The 18017-nt window shown below is 37.1% G+C and overlaps 2 pseudogenes across 2 annotated transcripts; both read right to left on the bottom strand.

Moving 5' to 3' along the window:
- Window positions 1-4089: 4089 nt before the first annotated feature.
- LOC143565323 (polyprenal reductase 2-like) lies at window positions 4090-8286 on the bottom strand (annotated as a pseudogene). Its single transcript, XR_013141055.1, has 7 exons — window positions 8208-8286; window positions 7926-8088; window positions 6436-6782; window positions 5610-5844; window positions 5401-5499; window positions 4348-4422; window positions 4090-4271 (listed from the first exon to the last, which is right to left on the bottom strand). The product of XR_013141055.1 is annotated as a polyprenal reductase 2-like (transcript).
- Window positions 8287-13712: 5426 nt separating this feature from the next.
- On the bottom strand, window positions 13713-17432 carry LOC143565222 (alkaline/neutral invertase A, mitochondrial-like; annotated as a pseudogene). Its single transcript, XR_013141030.1, has 6 exons — window positions 16833-17432; window positions 16197-16356; window positions 15909-16120; window positions 15347-15840; window positions 14236-14284; window positions 13713-14142 (listed from the first exon to the last, which is right to left on the bottom strand). The product of XR_013141030.1 is annotated as an alkaline/neutral invertase A, mitochondrial-like (transcript).
- Window positions 17433-18017: the final 585 nt, after the last annotated feature.

Here is an 18017-nt window from a genome sequence, read left to right as displayed (position 1 = left end):
TTCTCCAGGCCCGGACGCAGCCCCGCGTCGAGCTGCTTTGTCGTGAAAACGACAAGTTAAAAGCAGCTCGCGCCAAAGATGTATCTGAAGCGCGGGCTCTTCGGGAGGAGAACCGGCAGTTGGCCGCTGCCGCAGCCGAGAAGGAGAAGGCATTCAAGGCCCTCGAGGTTGAAGTCCAGGCGCGACTCGAGGCCCGCTCCAAGGCTGCCCAAGCTGTGAATGAACAGCTTCGGCTGGCCAAGGAGACTGCGCGAAACTCAACTGAGAGGGCTGCCAAGGCTGAAGCTGTTGTTGAGCCGCTTCGCGAAGAGAATGAGCAGCTTAAATGCAAATTAAAGGCTCTTCAGCATGCTCATGACGCCTTGGCAATGGAAGATGCCAAGAAGCTGCAGGAGATCCTTGACCAGAGGGGGGTGCTTGACCGCACTGAAAGGAAACTCAAAAGCGTCGAAGAGGCTGCCGCCAAGGAAGTTCAACTTGCCAACCTTGATAAAAACGGAGCCGAACGTGCTTACAAAGAAAGTCAAGCTACCCTCCAATGGCTGCTTCGAGAAGCGTTGCCTCAGGTATCTTTATCTTTTTCTTTACGCTTTCCGCTCGTAATTAGAAAATGTTCTAACTTGTATTCTTTTGTAGGTTGCGCGTCGGGTCCTTTCAGAGACCTCTTATGACGATGCGATGAGCGCAGCCCTCAACGCTTCTCATGAGGATGGGGAGAAGACTGGCTTCCTGCTTGGTCTAGGGTTTGCTGAGAGAGGCTTTCCGCCCTCCAACTTCCCTTTATTCAATGTTAATACTGAAGCTGCTTATGACCAAGCTGTGAACCAGTACGCTGCCTTCCCGCATCCAGTGGTGGAGAAGGTGAATGAAGCTGCTGCTGCTGATGATGGGCTAAGCATCCTTAAGGCTTTCCTTGGGCAGCCGCGCTCTGACGGTGCTGGTCCAAGTGGAGGTGGCCCTGAAGCCTGATCCTGAAGATCCCTTCCCACTGCTAGGATAGACTTAGCCTTGTATAGATTTCTTTTAGGCGGGTAGTTACCCGGCCACTGTATTACATCATTGAAATATTAATCTTTTTGCGTATAAGACTGTTATTTCCTTCTTTGGGTTCCTTGCTTTATAAACTTATGACTTGCATACTTAGTTTAAATTAGCAATTTTCCAAGTGTTCAGAATAAGAACCTTTGAACGTGGTTGATAGTGGGTTAAAGTTTCGCTTCCTCCTTCGTGATTGTGCGGGTAGAACCGTCACTTGCACTTGGTAGGATGGCTAAACTTTAACTTTTATCTAACCTGCGTGCTGGTTTTTCTTACTTTTTTAGGATAAGTTAACCTTTGAACGTGGTTGATAATAGGTGTGAAGTTTTGCTTCCTCTTTCGTGATTGTGCGGGTAGAACCGTCACTTGCACTTAGTAGGATGGCAGGACTTTACCCTTATCTGACCTGCGTGTAGGTTTCTCATCTTTTGAGGATAAGTTAACCTTTGAACGTGGTTGATAATAGGTGAAGTTTTGCTTCCTCTTTCGTGATTGTGCGGGTAGAACCGTCACTTGCACTTAGTAGGATGGCAGAACTTTACCCTTATCTGACCTGCGTGTAGGTTTTTCTCATCTTTTTAAGAATTTTGTTTTGAACCGTTCGACGCGCGGTTGTCGATAGGTTAGTGTTCATTTTCCTTTCATGATTCATGCGGATAGACCGGCACTTTCATTTAATGGGATGAACTCTTTCAACTGACCTGCGTGAAGGTTTGCCACGTTATTGGGTTCGTGCGGGTAAGACCGCCTTCCCACGCAACGACTTCACGTAATGTGAATGTCGTCACCAGTGTTGGATAGTTTTAACCGTTCGACGCGCGGTTGTTGACAGGTTATTATTCAGTTTCCTTAATGATTCATGCGGATAGACCGGCACTTTCATTTTTGGGTGCTGAACTTTTTCCCCTTCAACTGACCTGCGTGAAGGTTTGTCACGTTATTGGGTTCGTGCGGGTAGGACCGCCTTCCCATGCAATGACTTCACGTAATTATGCGGTGAAAACCGGCATATTAGTGTCCAGAAAAGTATAAATGTAAAATCATCAGCTTCGATATTCTTAAAGAGAATCATTTCCATTAGAAGTGGCTCTTGGCCTTCTCTTTACAAATTGGAATTGATTACATGCAAACTGTGTAATTGAACTCCCTTCCATGTTGGGATGGGAGTGCCATCGAGCCGATACGCACCTGGTTCGGGATCTCGTTCTTTACGCAGCATGTAGTCTCGTTTTTGAAGCTGGAATTGGTTCGTGTTTTCCCCAGCTGGGGTTCTATACGCACTCGCCTGCCTAGCTTTTATTTCGCCACGAGGTGCGCGAGCGTCCCATCTCTGACGAATGTTTCGACCATGTCTTTTACGTCTATGCATTCTTCAGTGTTGTGGCCTTTTGTTCTGTGATAGTCACAGTACTTGCTCCGATCAGCATCGTGACGATGCCGGATTACTGGAGGCTTTGGCCATGGGAGCTCCTCAGTAGCAAATATGTCAGTGACGCTTTTGGTAAGTGGCGTCCATCTGGAGTTCCGGTGCGGCTTTACATTATCCCTTTCACCCAATCGGTGCTGTAAGCCGGATGAGGTGTCAAAGTTTACCCTTGACTGCCAAATGCCTTGCTTCCGTTTTTTGTTCAATCGGGCGGTGAGGACGTTGTCCTCTCTCGTCCTCTGGGTGTAAAGGTTTGTGTTCTGCGGAAGGTCTCTACCCAGTTGCTTCTCCGTTTCCGCATAGCGTTTGGCTGCTGTCATGATGCCATCCCATGTGGATGGCATTCCATCTTTACCCGTTAGGGTGCGGATAAGCTCTGGGTCTTGCGCGCCCTGGATGAAGGCTGCGCGAACAAGATCCTCGCTGATATTGCCCAAACTTAACTTCTTTGAGTTGAAGCGAGTGATGAAGTTTGGCAGAGATTCATCTTCTTCCCGTGTGCATTTGAGGATTGTCCATTGCTCCTCGGTATACTTTCGCTGCTGGCTGAAGTGTTAAAAACAAGAACGAAAATCCAAAATTTGTTGCTTGATTCTTGATGTAGGTCATATGTAAACCAATCATCAATGACTAAGGCTTTGAGACAATTTAAGTCAAGGTTTTTGTAGGATAACAATATTCCGATAAAGAGAGGATGGAGAGGTTCATAGAATAAACGAGTGTGATCATGGGAGAGTATCGAAGAATATATAATGGGATCCCACATAGTCTTAGTCCTTGTCATCAGGTTTTTGGCATCTTATCCTTTTTATATAGGTTACCAAGGCATTGTCCTTTCAAGCAAGCCGCCGGTCTTGTTCCATGTGCGTAATATTTTTACATTTCAGTACGATTTGGTTTAAGAAAATTAGGCTTTGAGACAATTTAAGTCAAGGTTTTTGTAGGATAACAATATTCCGATAAAGAGAGGATGGAGAGGTTCATAGAATAAACGAGTGTGATCATGGGAGAGTATCGAAGAATATATAATGGGATCCCACATAGTCTTAGTCCTTGTCATCAGGTTTTTGGCATCTTATCCTTTTTATATAGGTTACCAAGGCATTGTCCTTTCAAGCAAGCCGCCGGTCTTGTTCCATGTGCGTAATATTTTTACATTTCAGTACGATTTGGTTTAAGAAAATTGTTTGGCGTTAAATGACACAAAAGGAAATAAGGAACAAATCGTTCAGTTAGTTTTTAGTACTCGACAAACCGATAACATGTTATAATTTTACATAGCTCTAAAAGTTATATAAAATTGCTTAGTTTGGTTTGATTTTGATTTGTTTCAACGAATCAACGGTCACTCTAGTTCTAACCTAAACCCATCAAAATTAGGCTATTCAATTTGTTAAAATTGTACTTTCAATCTTTTTTTTTACTCATGTATGTGTATTTTAGGAAGAACATAGGATATACGTCTAAAAGTGCATATCCGCGGGTCAACCCAACCTGTTTTGAATGCCCTGACACGTTAGGCATTTTGATCCAAACTTATTTGAGGTACTAAGAAAGGAGAGTCAGTGCTGAGTGTAAAGTAGTAACTTATTCAACCACCACCTAATAAAATAATTTTCAATTTATGATCACAACACTATGTGAAAAAGTGTAAACAAAATTGTTCCTCAACTCTACACAAACAACTCAATTGCAAAACTGGCTAATAAACAAACGGGAAAATCGCATACCGATTAGGAGGGTAATCGTCGAATTTATGCAGGTACCACCTTTGTGTTTCTGTTGCTGCAAGAACAAGATTCGCCACCTGCACACGTGAAAATTTTACATTTCTTGTTAATTTTGGACTAATAGAGTCAAACTGTGTCATAAGGGATGAAGACATACCACAAATGCAAAAGCAACCACAATGAGAGATCTGCACCGCCACTAGCCACCAACATACCACCATAGATGACCTTCATAAACAACATAGTGATAAGGATGTGAAGCAAGCCGAGCTGAGCTCGACTAGGCTCGAACTCCGCTTGTTTAACTTACAATAGCTCGAGCTCAGCAAGTTTCGAGCTTTATTTCTAAAGCTTGAGTAGGGTGTGATTTTCTGACACGACACAAACCTAACACGAAATTTGCGGGGTTGGGTTTGATATAAACAATTTCAAGTCGAATCTGCGAGCCTGTTTAGCTAAACGGGTCGTGTTCGGATCCACCTGGCGGGTTCGCAAGTTGACCCGTTTATATTTCGTTTTATTTGTCTGAAAACGTGTTTTATGTAATAAGCTAAATTGACTGGGTATCTTATGCAAATTATAAAATGTAACTTTTTATATAAATTTGTATTTCATGTTGTATAAATGAGCATTTAAATATATGTGAAAACAATATAAAAAACTTCAGGTCAAACAGGTCGTTTTCGTGTCAACCCGCGAATATGAGGGTCGTATGCGAGTTCGTGTATAATTTTGGGTTTGTCTCGGGTTGGATCCACCAGTCTGCGAACAAGACCTGTTTAATATTTATTAATTTAATTATCTACATATATAATAATTATTATATATACTTTTTAATTATAATTCTTATATATAGCATAATATAACTTATTTAGTTACTTTTATCATTACTTTATATATTATAATAATAATATATTAAATAAAAATAATATAAATAACAGGCTGGCCAGCCAGCTCGGGCTCAGACTTGTTTAAGTAACCAAGCTTAATTTTAGGCTTGAGCTCGTTTAATCTCGGCTCGATTCGAGCTTTTAGCGAGCCAGTCTCGAGTAGCTCTGATCGTTTACACACGAGACGAATACAAACAGACTAGTTAAAGAAAAGTTATTCACATTTCAACATTTTTGTATAATATGAATCATGTTTTCAGTAATTATAAGTTTCTAACATAGTAAATTATGTTTGTAGAACAAACAAGAGGCTTACAATTTCAGCTGAGTAGTGTGGAGATGACACGTACTCAAACCAATCACCATACGGAATAACATAATCCTCTAGCTTCTCGGTTTTCTCTCACAAGGAACCCTAATAATCAGTTTTAAAATAACATGTTAGTTAATAAAACAGAAAGAAAAACCGACCCTTTAATATAGTGACTGTTAAAGTTTTTAAAAGAAAAAAAAAATCGAACTTACAAGAATTTCATGACAACGGTACTGATGCACCCATCCCCAAAAAAATATAACTGCACCTATCCACGCATACCACCGAAGCTTCAAAAACGGCGTCACAAACATCCATATAGTAAACTCGGATTTAGACATATGGTCCTTCCCCTTAACAATAAACTCAGCCACCAAATTCTTCACAAAGTCAAACACTTCAGGTGCAAAAGTACAGCATAGTGACAATGGAGCTGCTGTATAAAAACTAGTTCAACAACATCATTCAAATCAGAAAAACCCTTCAAAAAGCAATAAGGAAGTTCAGATATAAAAGAGTAAATTACAGATCTCATCCTCTATGTATATACCCAATTGCAGGTGGGGTTCTTAAAATCCTTAGTCTTTACTAACTATACTGAACGTCCATAAACTAAGAAGTTCGTAACACTTTACGTCCTTTAAACTAACTAGCATTAGACTTTTCAGTTAAATCTATGTTAAATGACAAATATGCCCTTATTAATAAAAAGGAAATTCTTATACCAGTTAGTGTAAAGAAGTAAAGTGTATACGTCTCTTAGTTTTAACATGGATCTAACTGGAATTTACGCAAGACTGACAATTACGTTTCTGTTTTTAATGCATTTCAATAAGGGCATATTGGTCATTTAACATGAATTTAGCTGAAAATTCTGACATCAGTTATTGTTACAAATCCCTTAGTTTAAGGCAGTCCATACCTCCATATAGTTAATAAAGATTAAGAACCAAATCTGCAATTGGGTATGTACATAAAGAATGAAATCTGTAATTTACTCAATATAAAAGTAAAAGGATTTCACATAGCAAGACTTACAATAATCCCGCAAGATAACCAAAGATGTGCATACGGGCCGATGGACTATAGTTAAAAACATAGATTGTTTCATAAAACCGTCTCAGAACTTGAGCTTCCATTAGCAAAAGGAGGAACACAGACAGCCAAACATTGTACACGTGGTCTCTCATTGACAAAGATTTGTGCAATGATAAGGTATGTGACCCACCGGTTAGGTGACTGGTTATAGTTGAAAACAGGTCTTGTTCAATAAGTGATGGTAGCATCTTGATTGCGTAATACCATACTGCAGCAAGCAACATTGTTGTCCAGAAAATAGCCACCACATAAAAGTGAGAGAAGAATCTTTGAGGCACTGTTAATTTCTGTAACACACAAACAAAACATTAATATCTTGTTAACTAATTTAAATCTTTGTGTACTTATGAATTTAGGCCTGTCACTTTGTAACTCGAAACCCGACCCGAGAAACTGTTAACCCAAACCTGAAAGAACCCGAATCCATCAGTTCCACTGTTCGCAAATAGATTTCATTGTAAATATTAGTGTGTTTATTTTGACTTTAAACTCAAACAACCTTTAGTTTCAGATGGTGTATTGCAGTACTCGTACGTACCCATCTTTGTTTTGCATTCCTTCATTGTTTGATTGGTTCATTGGGCTAGGTCAAATACTCGAAACCCGATTAGCCCAACCCGATAATGTTGCTATAATTTTAGCATTAAATTTAATTTTTAGTTTTCTAAGTTAAACATCGAAGTCTGTTTAATCCTGATAAAACCAGAAGCCGAAGAACCCGGGAGAGATCAGGGTCAGTGGCGGAACTTGAACTTTTTAATTGAATGGCCAAAAATATTAGAAATTAATATTAAGTTCTTACACATAAAAAAACAAAATTTTGTCACCAAATAAAGCCATAAACCTCCAAAAAAAAATAAATAACGAGTTCTTTTAGTTGGTTTGTTTTGAGCTATAAAAAAGCATAAATTACCACTTCTGAGCCAAAAACATTACTGGATATATATGTGCTATATTTAACAAAAATATACCTGCTATGTTTAGAAGTTATGAGCCCAAAAACAGGGGGCCCGGAACCCCTCCTCGCCCCCATAAAGGTCCGCCCTTGATCAGGGTCAGGTTTTGGTTCTAGATTTAAAATCCCAAAGTCCCAAACCCAAGGAACCTTACCCAAGAAACCCGAAAGTACAACCCGAAGATCACCCTACTTATTTTTAGGCCTGTAAACGAACCAAACGTTCGGCGGGAGGTTCGTTTATGTTCATTTATTTAATAAATGAACGAACATGAACACATGTTGCGTTCATTCATTTATGTTCGTGAATGTTCATTTGCATATAAGATTCATCTACTTAATGGTTTAATATTTGTTCATTTATGTTGGTGAACTGTTGGTTTAGAATTTAAACAAACGAACACATACATATCCATTTATTAAATAAACGAACACGTGTCAGTGCCCGTTTAAAGTTAAATGAACAATCACTCACAGTGTTGGATTGCAAAATCTTGCCTCTTCTGGCAAACCCCAACAGAGTTTTACGGAACCAACCGAGGCCCGGAAGGGGCAACGAAGAAACAATAATAGGTAAAGTAGCAGCAATCCATGCTATTCGGAGCAGTGATACAAGCCCTAACCCCAATTCTTCCATTCTTCATACAACAATGTAATCAAATAAAATTGTTGATTATTATATATAAAGTTTGAAACCTAAATTAACAAACAGTATGATTGACCGACGTTTTAAAAACGAATGAATGGAATGGAATACCTGAGAGATATGATTTGGGATATTCTGATTACTGATCGGAATACTAAAGCTTCATAATTTGGCTTTGGATGAATCATCACTTTAACCCGAAACCGAAATAAATAAATAACTGTTGTATATATAGATATAGATGGTTACTGAAACAGAGTCCTGAGGAGCCACCAGTTTTAATTTCTCATCGACCAGGAAAGTAAGTTAAAGTAAAAACCGATGGATGAATAAATCAATTAGAATAGAAATAATCAATCAATCAATCATACCCAGTAAAATCCCACCGACAGCAGAGCTATAGGTAGGGACTGGGGAGGGTGGGATATAGGCACACCGTACCTCTATCCAAAGGAATAAAGAGGTGGCTTCCAGAGAGACCCTCGGCTCTAAGAACATGTGTATGAAGCAAAAAAAAAGGAAATCAAAGTTTAACAGCTATATAAAAACTACTACTAATTATAATAATATTAATAAAAAGGTCACAGTTTAACCGCAATATAAAAGCTAATAATAATAATAATAAAATATGTAAGGGAAATACCATTATGGTATGTGACCTAAATAAGTTAAGTCTAAGCCATAAGGTATTCAATTCTCTCTAAAAATCCTTAACTTTAATTCTACTTCTCCACGAATTCCTATCCTCAACCATGTCCTCGGAGAGGTTTAGGTCTATCAAATCATGCCTAATCCTCTCATCCCAAGTCAATTTCGGTCGTCCTCTACCCCTCCTCCCCTCTATAGTAATGTTTTCTACTGATCTAACAGGATTCGTCGTCTGTCTTCTCTTTACATGTCCAAACCATCTCAATCTCCACTCTCTTATCTTGTCTGCTATGTTCGCCACCCCTAATCTCTCGCGAAGCACAACGTTTCTTATTCTGTCTAGCCTTGTGTACCCACACATCCAACGTAGCATTCTCATTTCTTCTACCTCCATCTTCCGCACTTGTGCCTTCTTGATGGCCCAACAATCTGTTCCATATAGCATTGCAGGTCTAACTGCCACCCTATAGAATTTTCCCTTCAGATTAGTCGGGAAACTCTTGACGCATAATATACCTGTGGCTGCTTTCCATCTACACCATCCTACTTGAACTCGGTGGGTCACATCACTGTCTAATTCCCCAACTGATATAACATAAAACATCACTGTCTAATTCCCCAACTGATAGAAATAATAAAATTATTAATGCTTAAAATAACAAAATAAAAGGGTTCTTGACTCTTGTGATCAGTGACGGATTCAGAAATTTTTTTCATAGGGTCAGAATATTATCAGAACCGTCTGACTATCACTATATAATAGTTTTATTTCGGTTCATACCGGGTCGGGTCAATCCAAGAAGATGGTAAAAAGTTAAGACTAAACTACATTTAACATACATAACAAAAGCGTGTCAAAATGTCAATCGTCTAAAAAAAGGACATAAATGCTTTTTAATTTTATCATTAAACTTTATTATTATTATTATTATTATTATTATTATTATTATAATAAGATGTTTTATGTTATATCAGTTGCGGAATCAAAAATATTTTAACTGAAACATCGTAATGTTTGTATTAAGATATGGACATGCCTACTATCTTAACTCCACAAATTATATGCAGTAGTTATATATATTTATAATAAAAGGGAATATCTCATAGAATAGTAACCAACTTTCAAAAGTGTTCCAATTAGGTCACTCATGCATATTTTTCTCAAATCGGGTCACTAAATCTTTAAATCGAGTCTCGCCGATTTTTTTGTTTGTTAATAAAGAAATGGAGGATAAGATGTGGGGGTCGGAATTTGCAATATAGGTAGTTATATTTTTAAAAAATTATTATATTAAAATTCAAAAATAAAAAATAAAATCCACGCCACCACTTAACGTCAACATCAAAAAAAAGAATAAAAAGATTTTCTATGTGAAACAAAAATTAAAAGCGTTAAAAAAACATGTTAAAACCTTTAATTTAATAAAATATGAAAGTTGAGTGACCTAATTAGAACACTTTTTAAAGTTGAGTGACCTAATTATAACACTTTTGAAACTTAGTTACTATTATATGAAATTGCCCCTATAAAATAATAATATGTTAGCAAATTTCAAATCAAACATTTATATAAAGTAATGCAAAAGTAAAATAAGGTAACACATGATAATACAAACTAAAATTTAATAAAATATTACAACTTATGCTACCTTGCTTTAACTTGCCGGCCAACATAGCGTTATATATAAAATTTGTACTTTCAAATTTTACGTGGGCTTTGTTTGCTTTGTTTTAAAAAACCCATTATATTAGTTAAAGTACATAATAACCCTAACAAGTAACAGGTGAAATTTATCATCTTTCTCTACATCTTCTTTACATTCAATAACCTGCAGTAACCGTTGTGTGCCACCATTGTTTGCTGGAAAAACTTATATGAGTTGGTGCTAGAGTTTAGAGGATCGGGGGTAGTAGGAAGGCTTAACCAAAATATTAAGGGGGGCAATCGAGATTTTTGCTTAGAAGTTACACTAAAAATAAATTTTTAAGGGGGGCGATTGCCCACCTTACTTACTACCTCAGTCCGTCCCTGCTTGTGGTGATTCCCATTTACAACACTAATTAACATGGCTCGACCAAGGATATCATGTTTTTTGCCATCTTCAGATGGATTTTCTTCGCAACTGGAAATAAAATGGAGGCGTACGGCTAGGTTGGACCAGCTGGCGGTAGCCTTTTGTCATTGGGTCGCCTAGTACGAAATACTTAAGCAATTTTTTGTTTGTTGGCCATTCAAATAAATAAATAAAACCAAAAAGGATGGATGATAAGGTAATTCGTTACAAAGGATATATAACGAGTTGATCATTCATTACAAACCATGATCACTAAGAAGCCTTGATCATACAAAAAAATGATTACTTACACTATTCGACATAATTAGGCATTAATATAGTACAAAAAAACCAGATATGTTTAACGTAACTTGATTTCTTCCTTGGTTTCTTCAAATCGGATAGTGAAGTACATGCTGGGCTAAAAATTCAACACCACCTTTAAGTGTGATCGTTGGCGGCTCGGGGTGGCTTTCACCCTTGATCCCGCCTACAAAATGTTCAAATTTATGTTTGTTCAAGTTCTAATCGAAATTAGTTCGATCATCACTAAACAACCAACCAATCAATGAGTGATAACTATATAGCAAATGGGGAGCGTCAATCGTCGCCTCCACTATTATCATGTCAGCCATTCCGGTCGGAGGGGGTGGGGAAGAACGGAGAGACGCAATAGGAGGTGGTCGTCGTTTGGTGAGTGGGGAAGATGAGGGATGCAATAAATTTGATCGTGGCAAAATGAAGGACGACAATGATAACATGTTTTTTGTTGTTATTGTGAAAAGACGATTTTACCCCCAGTTTGTCAAGTATTTGATGATGTTAAAGGGAGGGACACAAGTTGTAACGAAATTGGAGACAAGACAAAAGAACTTATATAGTGAAATTTAAAAATATGGGGTCACAAGTTGATTCCATCCCTTTAACACAGGGATGCAAATTGTACTTTAGTCTATTATGTATAATATAATTATATTTACTAACGATTTAACATTTGCAAAATAATATTCAATAACATCTTGTGAAGTTAGTTGATATGTATCTCTTGCTAGGAAAAATTTGTCTTTAACATTTGTAGCATTGTTTGATCGTCAATCTTAATCAACAATATAACTAAAAATGCTCAGCGATAATAATATGCAGAATTCTGATAAAAGACACTATATAAGTGTGTCCACGGATAGTGTAGTAGGGGGGGGGGGGGCGTGAACTTGGTTGATGAATCACTTACTTTGTTGCAGTCTCCGGGAGGGCAAATACATAAATTACCATCATCTGATTCAATTGACGCGAGTTTAGATACAATCAGCTTGGATTTTGGAAACAGTATGTTTAAAGGGGTCAAGCTTATGGAAATCATGGAGAATGAGAATCTTGCTGAGATGGCTTTAAATATTCCAAAGAGAGTCAAAAGGCGTGTAACTTTTTTTAACTTAATCATCGCTTTATTTAAGTTTTGGATTTCTTGACAGTTAAAATATGGTTCTGAATAATGTTAGCGTTTTGGCTAATCGACTGCTCGTTCTAAAGGAAGATGCGTACATTGTTGAATTGGAAAATAGGGTTCAAACTTATAGGGCGAAGCGACAATGTTGTCTATTATTGTAGGTGAGAGTATGTGAAATTTTAGGAAACATTAAAGTGGTATTATTTTTTTTGTTAATTCTATTGATTTTGTTTGTTTTTCAGAGAGATTTAAGTAGGTTAGCATGTCAAAATAATGAGCTAAAGTTTTGTGTGCAAGCGACGGAACAACAAGGCCGCCTTCGGGATGATATGACAAAATTTTATACGGTTCTCACAGTTCTCTATTTTAATTGACTATTAAACGCACCATGTGTATATTTAACTGGTTAATAGCATATCATTTTCACTTATACCCTTCAAAGAAAATGAAAATATTCTTGAAGAAATGTGGAAAATGATGTAGATAAATGACATTTTAGTCTTTCTTTTTTGGTTTGGCTACTTTAACCGTTGAGGCCCAACGATTGAAGATAATGAGGATGGAGTTAAGTCGGATGCTACTAAGTTTTCTAAGCTATTGATAATTAATTCGTAAATGTTTCAGTAGCATCATTAAAGGAGAAGGGGCAACATGGTGGCTCGTGATTACAATTATTCTTATACTAGCATATACAATAAAACTTTACTTCATTCTTTTGTTCTTTGCGTCTATTGAAATCTAGAGACAAAGGGCGTGGTTTCTTCTATCGTTCATTCTTTACGCAAGGTAGTTAGAATTAAAGTAGATTGGTTATGCTTGGTGATGAACGTGTATTTTTTTTAGTTTAAATGAGAGAACTTGAAACAGTATTGAAGAATTAAATATAACTTTTTTGCACAAATAGTTTTAGAATGCTGCTTTTTGCCCTAACTTTTCAAAAATTATATCAACGGTCTTCATTGTTATAACACGTTTGGTATTTGAAGCGACCTACCGTTTCATTTTTACAAAATGACCATTTTACCCATTTGTTTAAATAACATACATAAAATTAAAAATGACCCCGTTTCACTTGGGGCCATTGAAGCTCTTCTTGAGCTTGAACATGAATAAAAAATAGAAACCGTCAACTCTAACATCCCTTACCTAACCATGTTAGAGACCAAACGTGTTACGACTGATTTACTGAATGCAAGTTTTAAAAAGTTAGGCCAAAACATCAGTTTGGCTTTATCACATGGAACATTCGAATAATTAATTCTTTTAATCTGATCACAAAAATAACGTTAGTATAATAATAATACTAAAGCAAGTTTAATTTTTGCTTATATTCGATCATCTCTCCTTCTAGCATTTACAAGAATGACATTTCAAAGATTGATCACTCAAAAGTCAAAACTATCACATATAAATAATTAACCAAACAACAATGAGCATAAAAATCTCATATATACACCCCTGCCCAAAATAACAAAAAAATGACATTTTTTTTATAACTTCCTCCAAATTTTCATATGGTATATTACTTACTATACACAAGGGGTTCATGTTCTTCTACCTTTAACTTTTATCACACAAGAATCTGTGATTTAGCAGCCCCACGTGCACACAGCTTCCTGCCAGTTTTGCTTAAAGCACAAACACATATTTCTAAAAGATCATAGTCCTCTTCCCAAAACAGAAGTGAAGCCTTTTCAGAGTTTTCTAGAAGCATCTTAGATGTCAAGTATCCTGCAATGGTCCATGTTTGGTACATTCTAGATTGTTTTCCAATGAATTTACCACTTTTGGTGTCGTAATATTCCGGCCAGTGATCGGTGTACAATCTTTTATCAGCAACATCGCCCGCCTTTCTTGCTAATTCGATTCTGCCCATCTTGATGCAGGCTAATGTAAACTAAGATACACAAGAAATGAAAAAAAAAATGTGATTTTTTATTTTTATTTTTTATGAAATGCTTACAAAAAGGAAATAAAAATGAGAAATTACCTGCCATAGCAGAGTTGGCCAAGATCCGCCGTTGTGATATGACCATGGTCTGTAATTAGTTAAGAGATTGTTATAATTTGATGTAGCAAGTTGCGCAAAGTGATTTTTGAGTATTAAACCTCCAAATCATTTTAGTAAGATTAATAAGATTAATGCTGCATGATATAACTTTGTAAACAATATTGGACACACTAGTTAACAATAAAAAAATTTAAAATTTTAGACAAAAATTAACCTGTTTGATACTAACCCATTTGGCCCGTTTCCCAACTTGCTTGACGCACCCATTTTCTAGCACTACTTAATATGCACATGTAACTGTTATCAAGTTAAACCGGTCATATAAAGCCGCGCAAAGTGTAATCATTAAGCATAAAATCTCCATAATCATTTTAGTAAAATTATTATTACATAGTATAAATTTCTAATCATATTGGACATTTGGACGTACTAGTTATTTATAAACAATATATATATATATATATATATATATATATATATATTGCCAAAAACTGTACCCATTTGACCCGTTAGCCAACTTGCTTGACACGCCCATTTCCCACATTTACATAACATGCATGATTTGGGTTATGTTTATCAGTTCAAACGGGTCAAATAAGTTGAAAGGGTCAAAGGAGTAGAAGTCACCCAAAGTGTAATTTTTGAGTATTAACTATTAAACCTCCCAAAATTACTATTATTACATAATATACGTTTGTAATAAAATTTTTTTTAACCTTTTTGATAAAGAAAAAAGTGTACCCATTTGAGGTTTGACCCCAACCTGTTTGGCCTGTCACCTGACTCTGCGGCTTGTTTGACTCGTTCGCTTTTTGGTTATGTTTAACCTTTATTAGGTCAAACGGGTCAAACAGCTTGGAAGGCTCAACTAAACAGAAGTTGCCCAAAGTGTGATTTTTGAGTATAAAACCTTCAAATCAATTTAGCAAAATCACCAAGATTATATTTACATAATATAACTTGTAACCATATGAGACACAGTAGTTATTATTTACAACAAAATATACCTGTTTTGATCGGTTACCCCATTTATCCGACCCGCCCGCACATTTTCTTTCCACCCTTACAAAATAAGAAAAAAGAAACTCACGTGTTTTTCGGGTCACTGCCAGTGATTATGCGCCACTCTTCTTTTTCCAACGCGGGGTACACGATCTTAAGAGGCATATTACTAACAAGATCATCCCATTTTGATTCCAACAAATTCAGTATCAAATTATTTTGTTTTGGTGTGCTTAAAGAGGAAACAATTGACCAAATGTTCCCAAGTGTAAAGAATCTAAAATCCATATGCGCGGGCTGCAGATTCCCGATCATGTAACCACCTTCCTCGGGTATCCAGTTCATCAACCAATACGGAATCTGTTCCGGATAAATGTTAAATTTGTTTATTGCTTCAGTTGAATACTCTTCGGTTTTGTACCGATATATTTCATTTATTTTCTTCATATCTATCTAATAATATTCTCTGATATGAAACGACAACGCGCTGAGTCTATTATTAACAGTTCCCACTAGATTCTTGGACCCTTCATCGGATGCAAGCATTTCACGTGCACACCTTAGCGCTGAGTAAAACAACGACTGCGAATTTGGAAAGAAAAGTCAAAAGTCAACAGTCAAGAAAGGTCAAAAGTCAAACAAGAACTCACTTGGATCTCCAAAGGGTGGCCATGAATACCCATTCTTCGGTCAATCATACACGACCCGTCTGTGACTAGAAGCGTAGGGAACATATCGAACCCGTCTGATAAACACAAGTTAAGAATTAGTTTAATGCCCGTTTGAACATCGACCCATTCTTGCATTGCGTAATCGCCTGTGATTTTGGTGTATGCTCTCAATAATATTATCCACCATAATCCTGAATTATGTGAAAAATGGTCACAACTTATAAGATTATTAGCATACTTCTTGAATAAAAAAGGTTGACTTTTTACCCGAGTCAACTGGTGCAACACGGCCTATAGCCGATTCCCCAAAATCCGGGTCTAAAACGTCTTCAAATTTTGTGTCGTCGAGGGGTACGGTTCGGATTTTGAAACTTGCAGGCATTAGCCCCTGTCCAGGACTGTAGCAGTCCACTGTTTTCTCCCAACTCTAACAAAATAACAAACAAGCATTAATGATTTCAGTGAGTTTATAACAAGAATGGTCATGTTATATAAATACGGGCTGCATGACTTTGTTAATGGTCGCATCACTCATTGTTTTGCTAGTCAAACATTCAAACAACTAATGCGAGCTGTTCATAGAGCATGAAATGGTTATACAAACCGTATGACTTTGTCGGTAGTCATCATTTCTTTGTTGGTCACATAGATCATACAAACTGTATGATTTGTCTCGACCCAAATCAAGTCTGCACACTAGAGCATGTCACATCACACGGGCCATATGATAACAAAAAGATGGTTATACAGGCCATATGATCGATTACATTTGACAGTTAAACACGTAATAGTATGATTTGCTCCTCATACAACCCATGTGACCATTTTCCGCCTGTCATACTGCCCATTACCTAATAATTCACAAACACAATCATATCAAAACCCCCAAAATGGCAAAATTACCTGCAATTGCAAAGTATTCAATAAAAAGTTCCTAACAATCTCCCCTTCTCCCTTCAACAGAAACGCCAACGCCGACGGCACAAAATCCCGAATAAAAACCTGATCATAATTCAACGGCGTCTTATCACCAGGATCACACGCAGCCAACATCCCAACCGGGTTCCCACAATACGTCACCACCGACTCCTTCAACAACCGCCACGCCTCCTTCTCCATCTCGGATTCCGTCCTACCAACAACGCCCTCCTCCGAATTCTTGTCATTTGTTTCCAGTTTCGTCGAAAAATCCGAAATGTGATCATGCTTATTATCATCATTATTATTATTATTACTACTAGTGCTAGAACTACAACATGTGGCGGGAAAAACTCTAGATTGGCCCCAATTCGGGTAGGAAAGGGAAAAATGTTTCCGGGTTTGATTGATCTTGCATGGAAGACGCAAGAATCGTGGAAACGAGACGTGAAGGTTGCGATTTGGGGATTTGATGAACCCGAAAACGCTTCGGCTTTGGTTAAAAAGCCTGCAACCGAGTTTCATAATGGGAATCATAAGATGATGAGGAAATACGGGAAAATAAATATGAAGATTGTGGAATGTGGATATATATATAAATATAAAATAATGGGTGAGTTATGAAGATTTTTGTGAATCTAAAGAATCAAATTGGTGTATTGCAGGGAATTACGGGGACCAAAAGGTGGTGGTGTGTGTCTATATGAAGATGACACAATAATAAACATATATACATAAAAGAAGTTATTAATAGATGCCATGTAGGAATAATGTTTTCATTAAGTTTTTGTGTAATTTTTTTTTCAGAACGTTTGAAACAATCTCTCATGTCCGGTGAGTATACAATGCTTCAAAATGGCGTACAAGTATTGTCTTGGAGTGAGTGAGACATTGGAGTCAGTGACATTAGATGCCTTAGATATGAGATATCGAGAGTAACACATAATGAATAATGAATAGGTTCTTGAATATGAAGTATGAATTGTTAAGTAATATCCCACTGATAAAGAAGTGTTGGAAAAGGGTAATCGGTGACTTTTATTAATATGGCAATCATTACAATTATCATGGAAGTTCGAATTAAATGATGAAAATAAATTGAAAATTTTATTGTTGGGATGACAAGGCGATGATGCCAATTCATGGTGGTGGTTTTTTGCATGGAGTAGA

The sequence above is a fragment of the Bidens hawaiensis genome, unplaced genomic scaffold, assembly GCF_021521415.1.
Source record: "Bidens hawaiensis isolate Kalapana, Puna unplaced genomic scaffold, B.hawaiensis_p1.1 tig00000097_1, whole genome shotgun sequence".
NCBI classification, from domain to species: domain Eukaryota; kingdom Viridiplantae; phylum Streptophyta; class Magnoliopsida; order Asterales; family Asteraceae; genus Bidens; species Bidens hawaiensis.
This window is presented reverse-complemented; position numbering and strand designations above follow the sequence as displayed.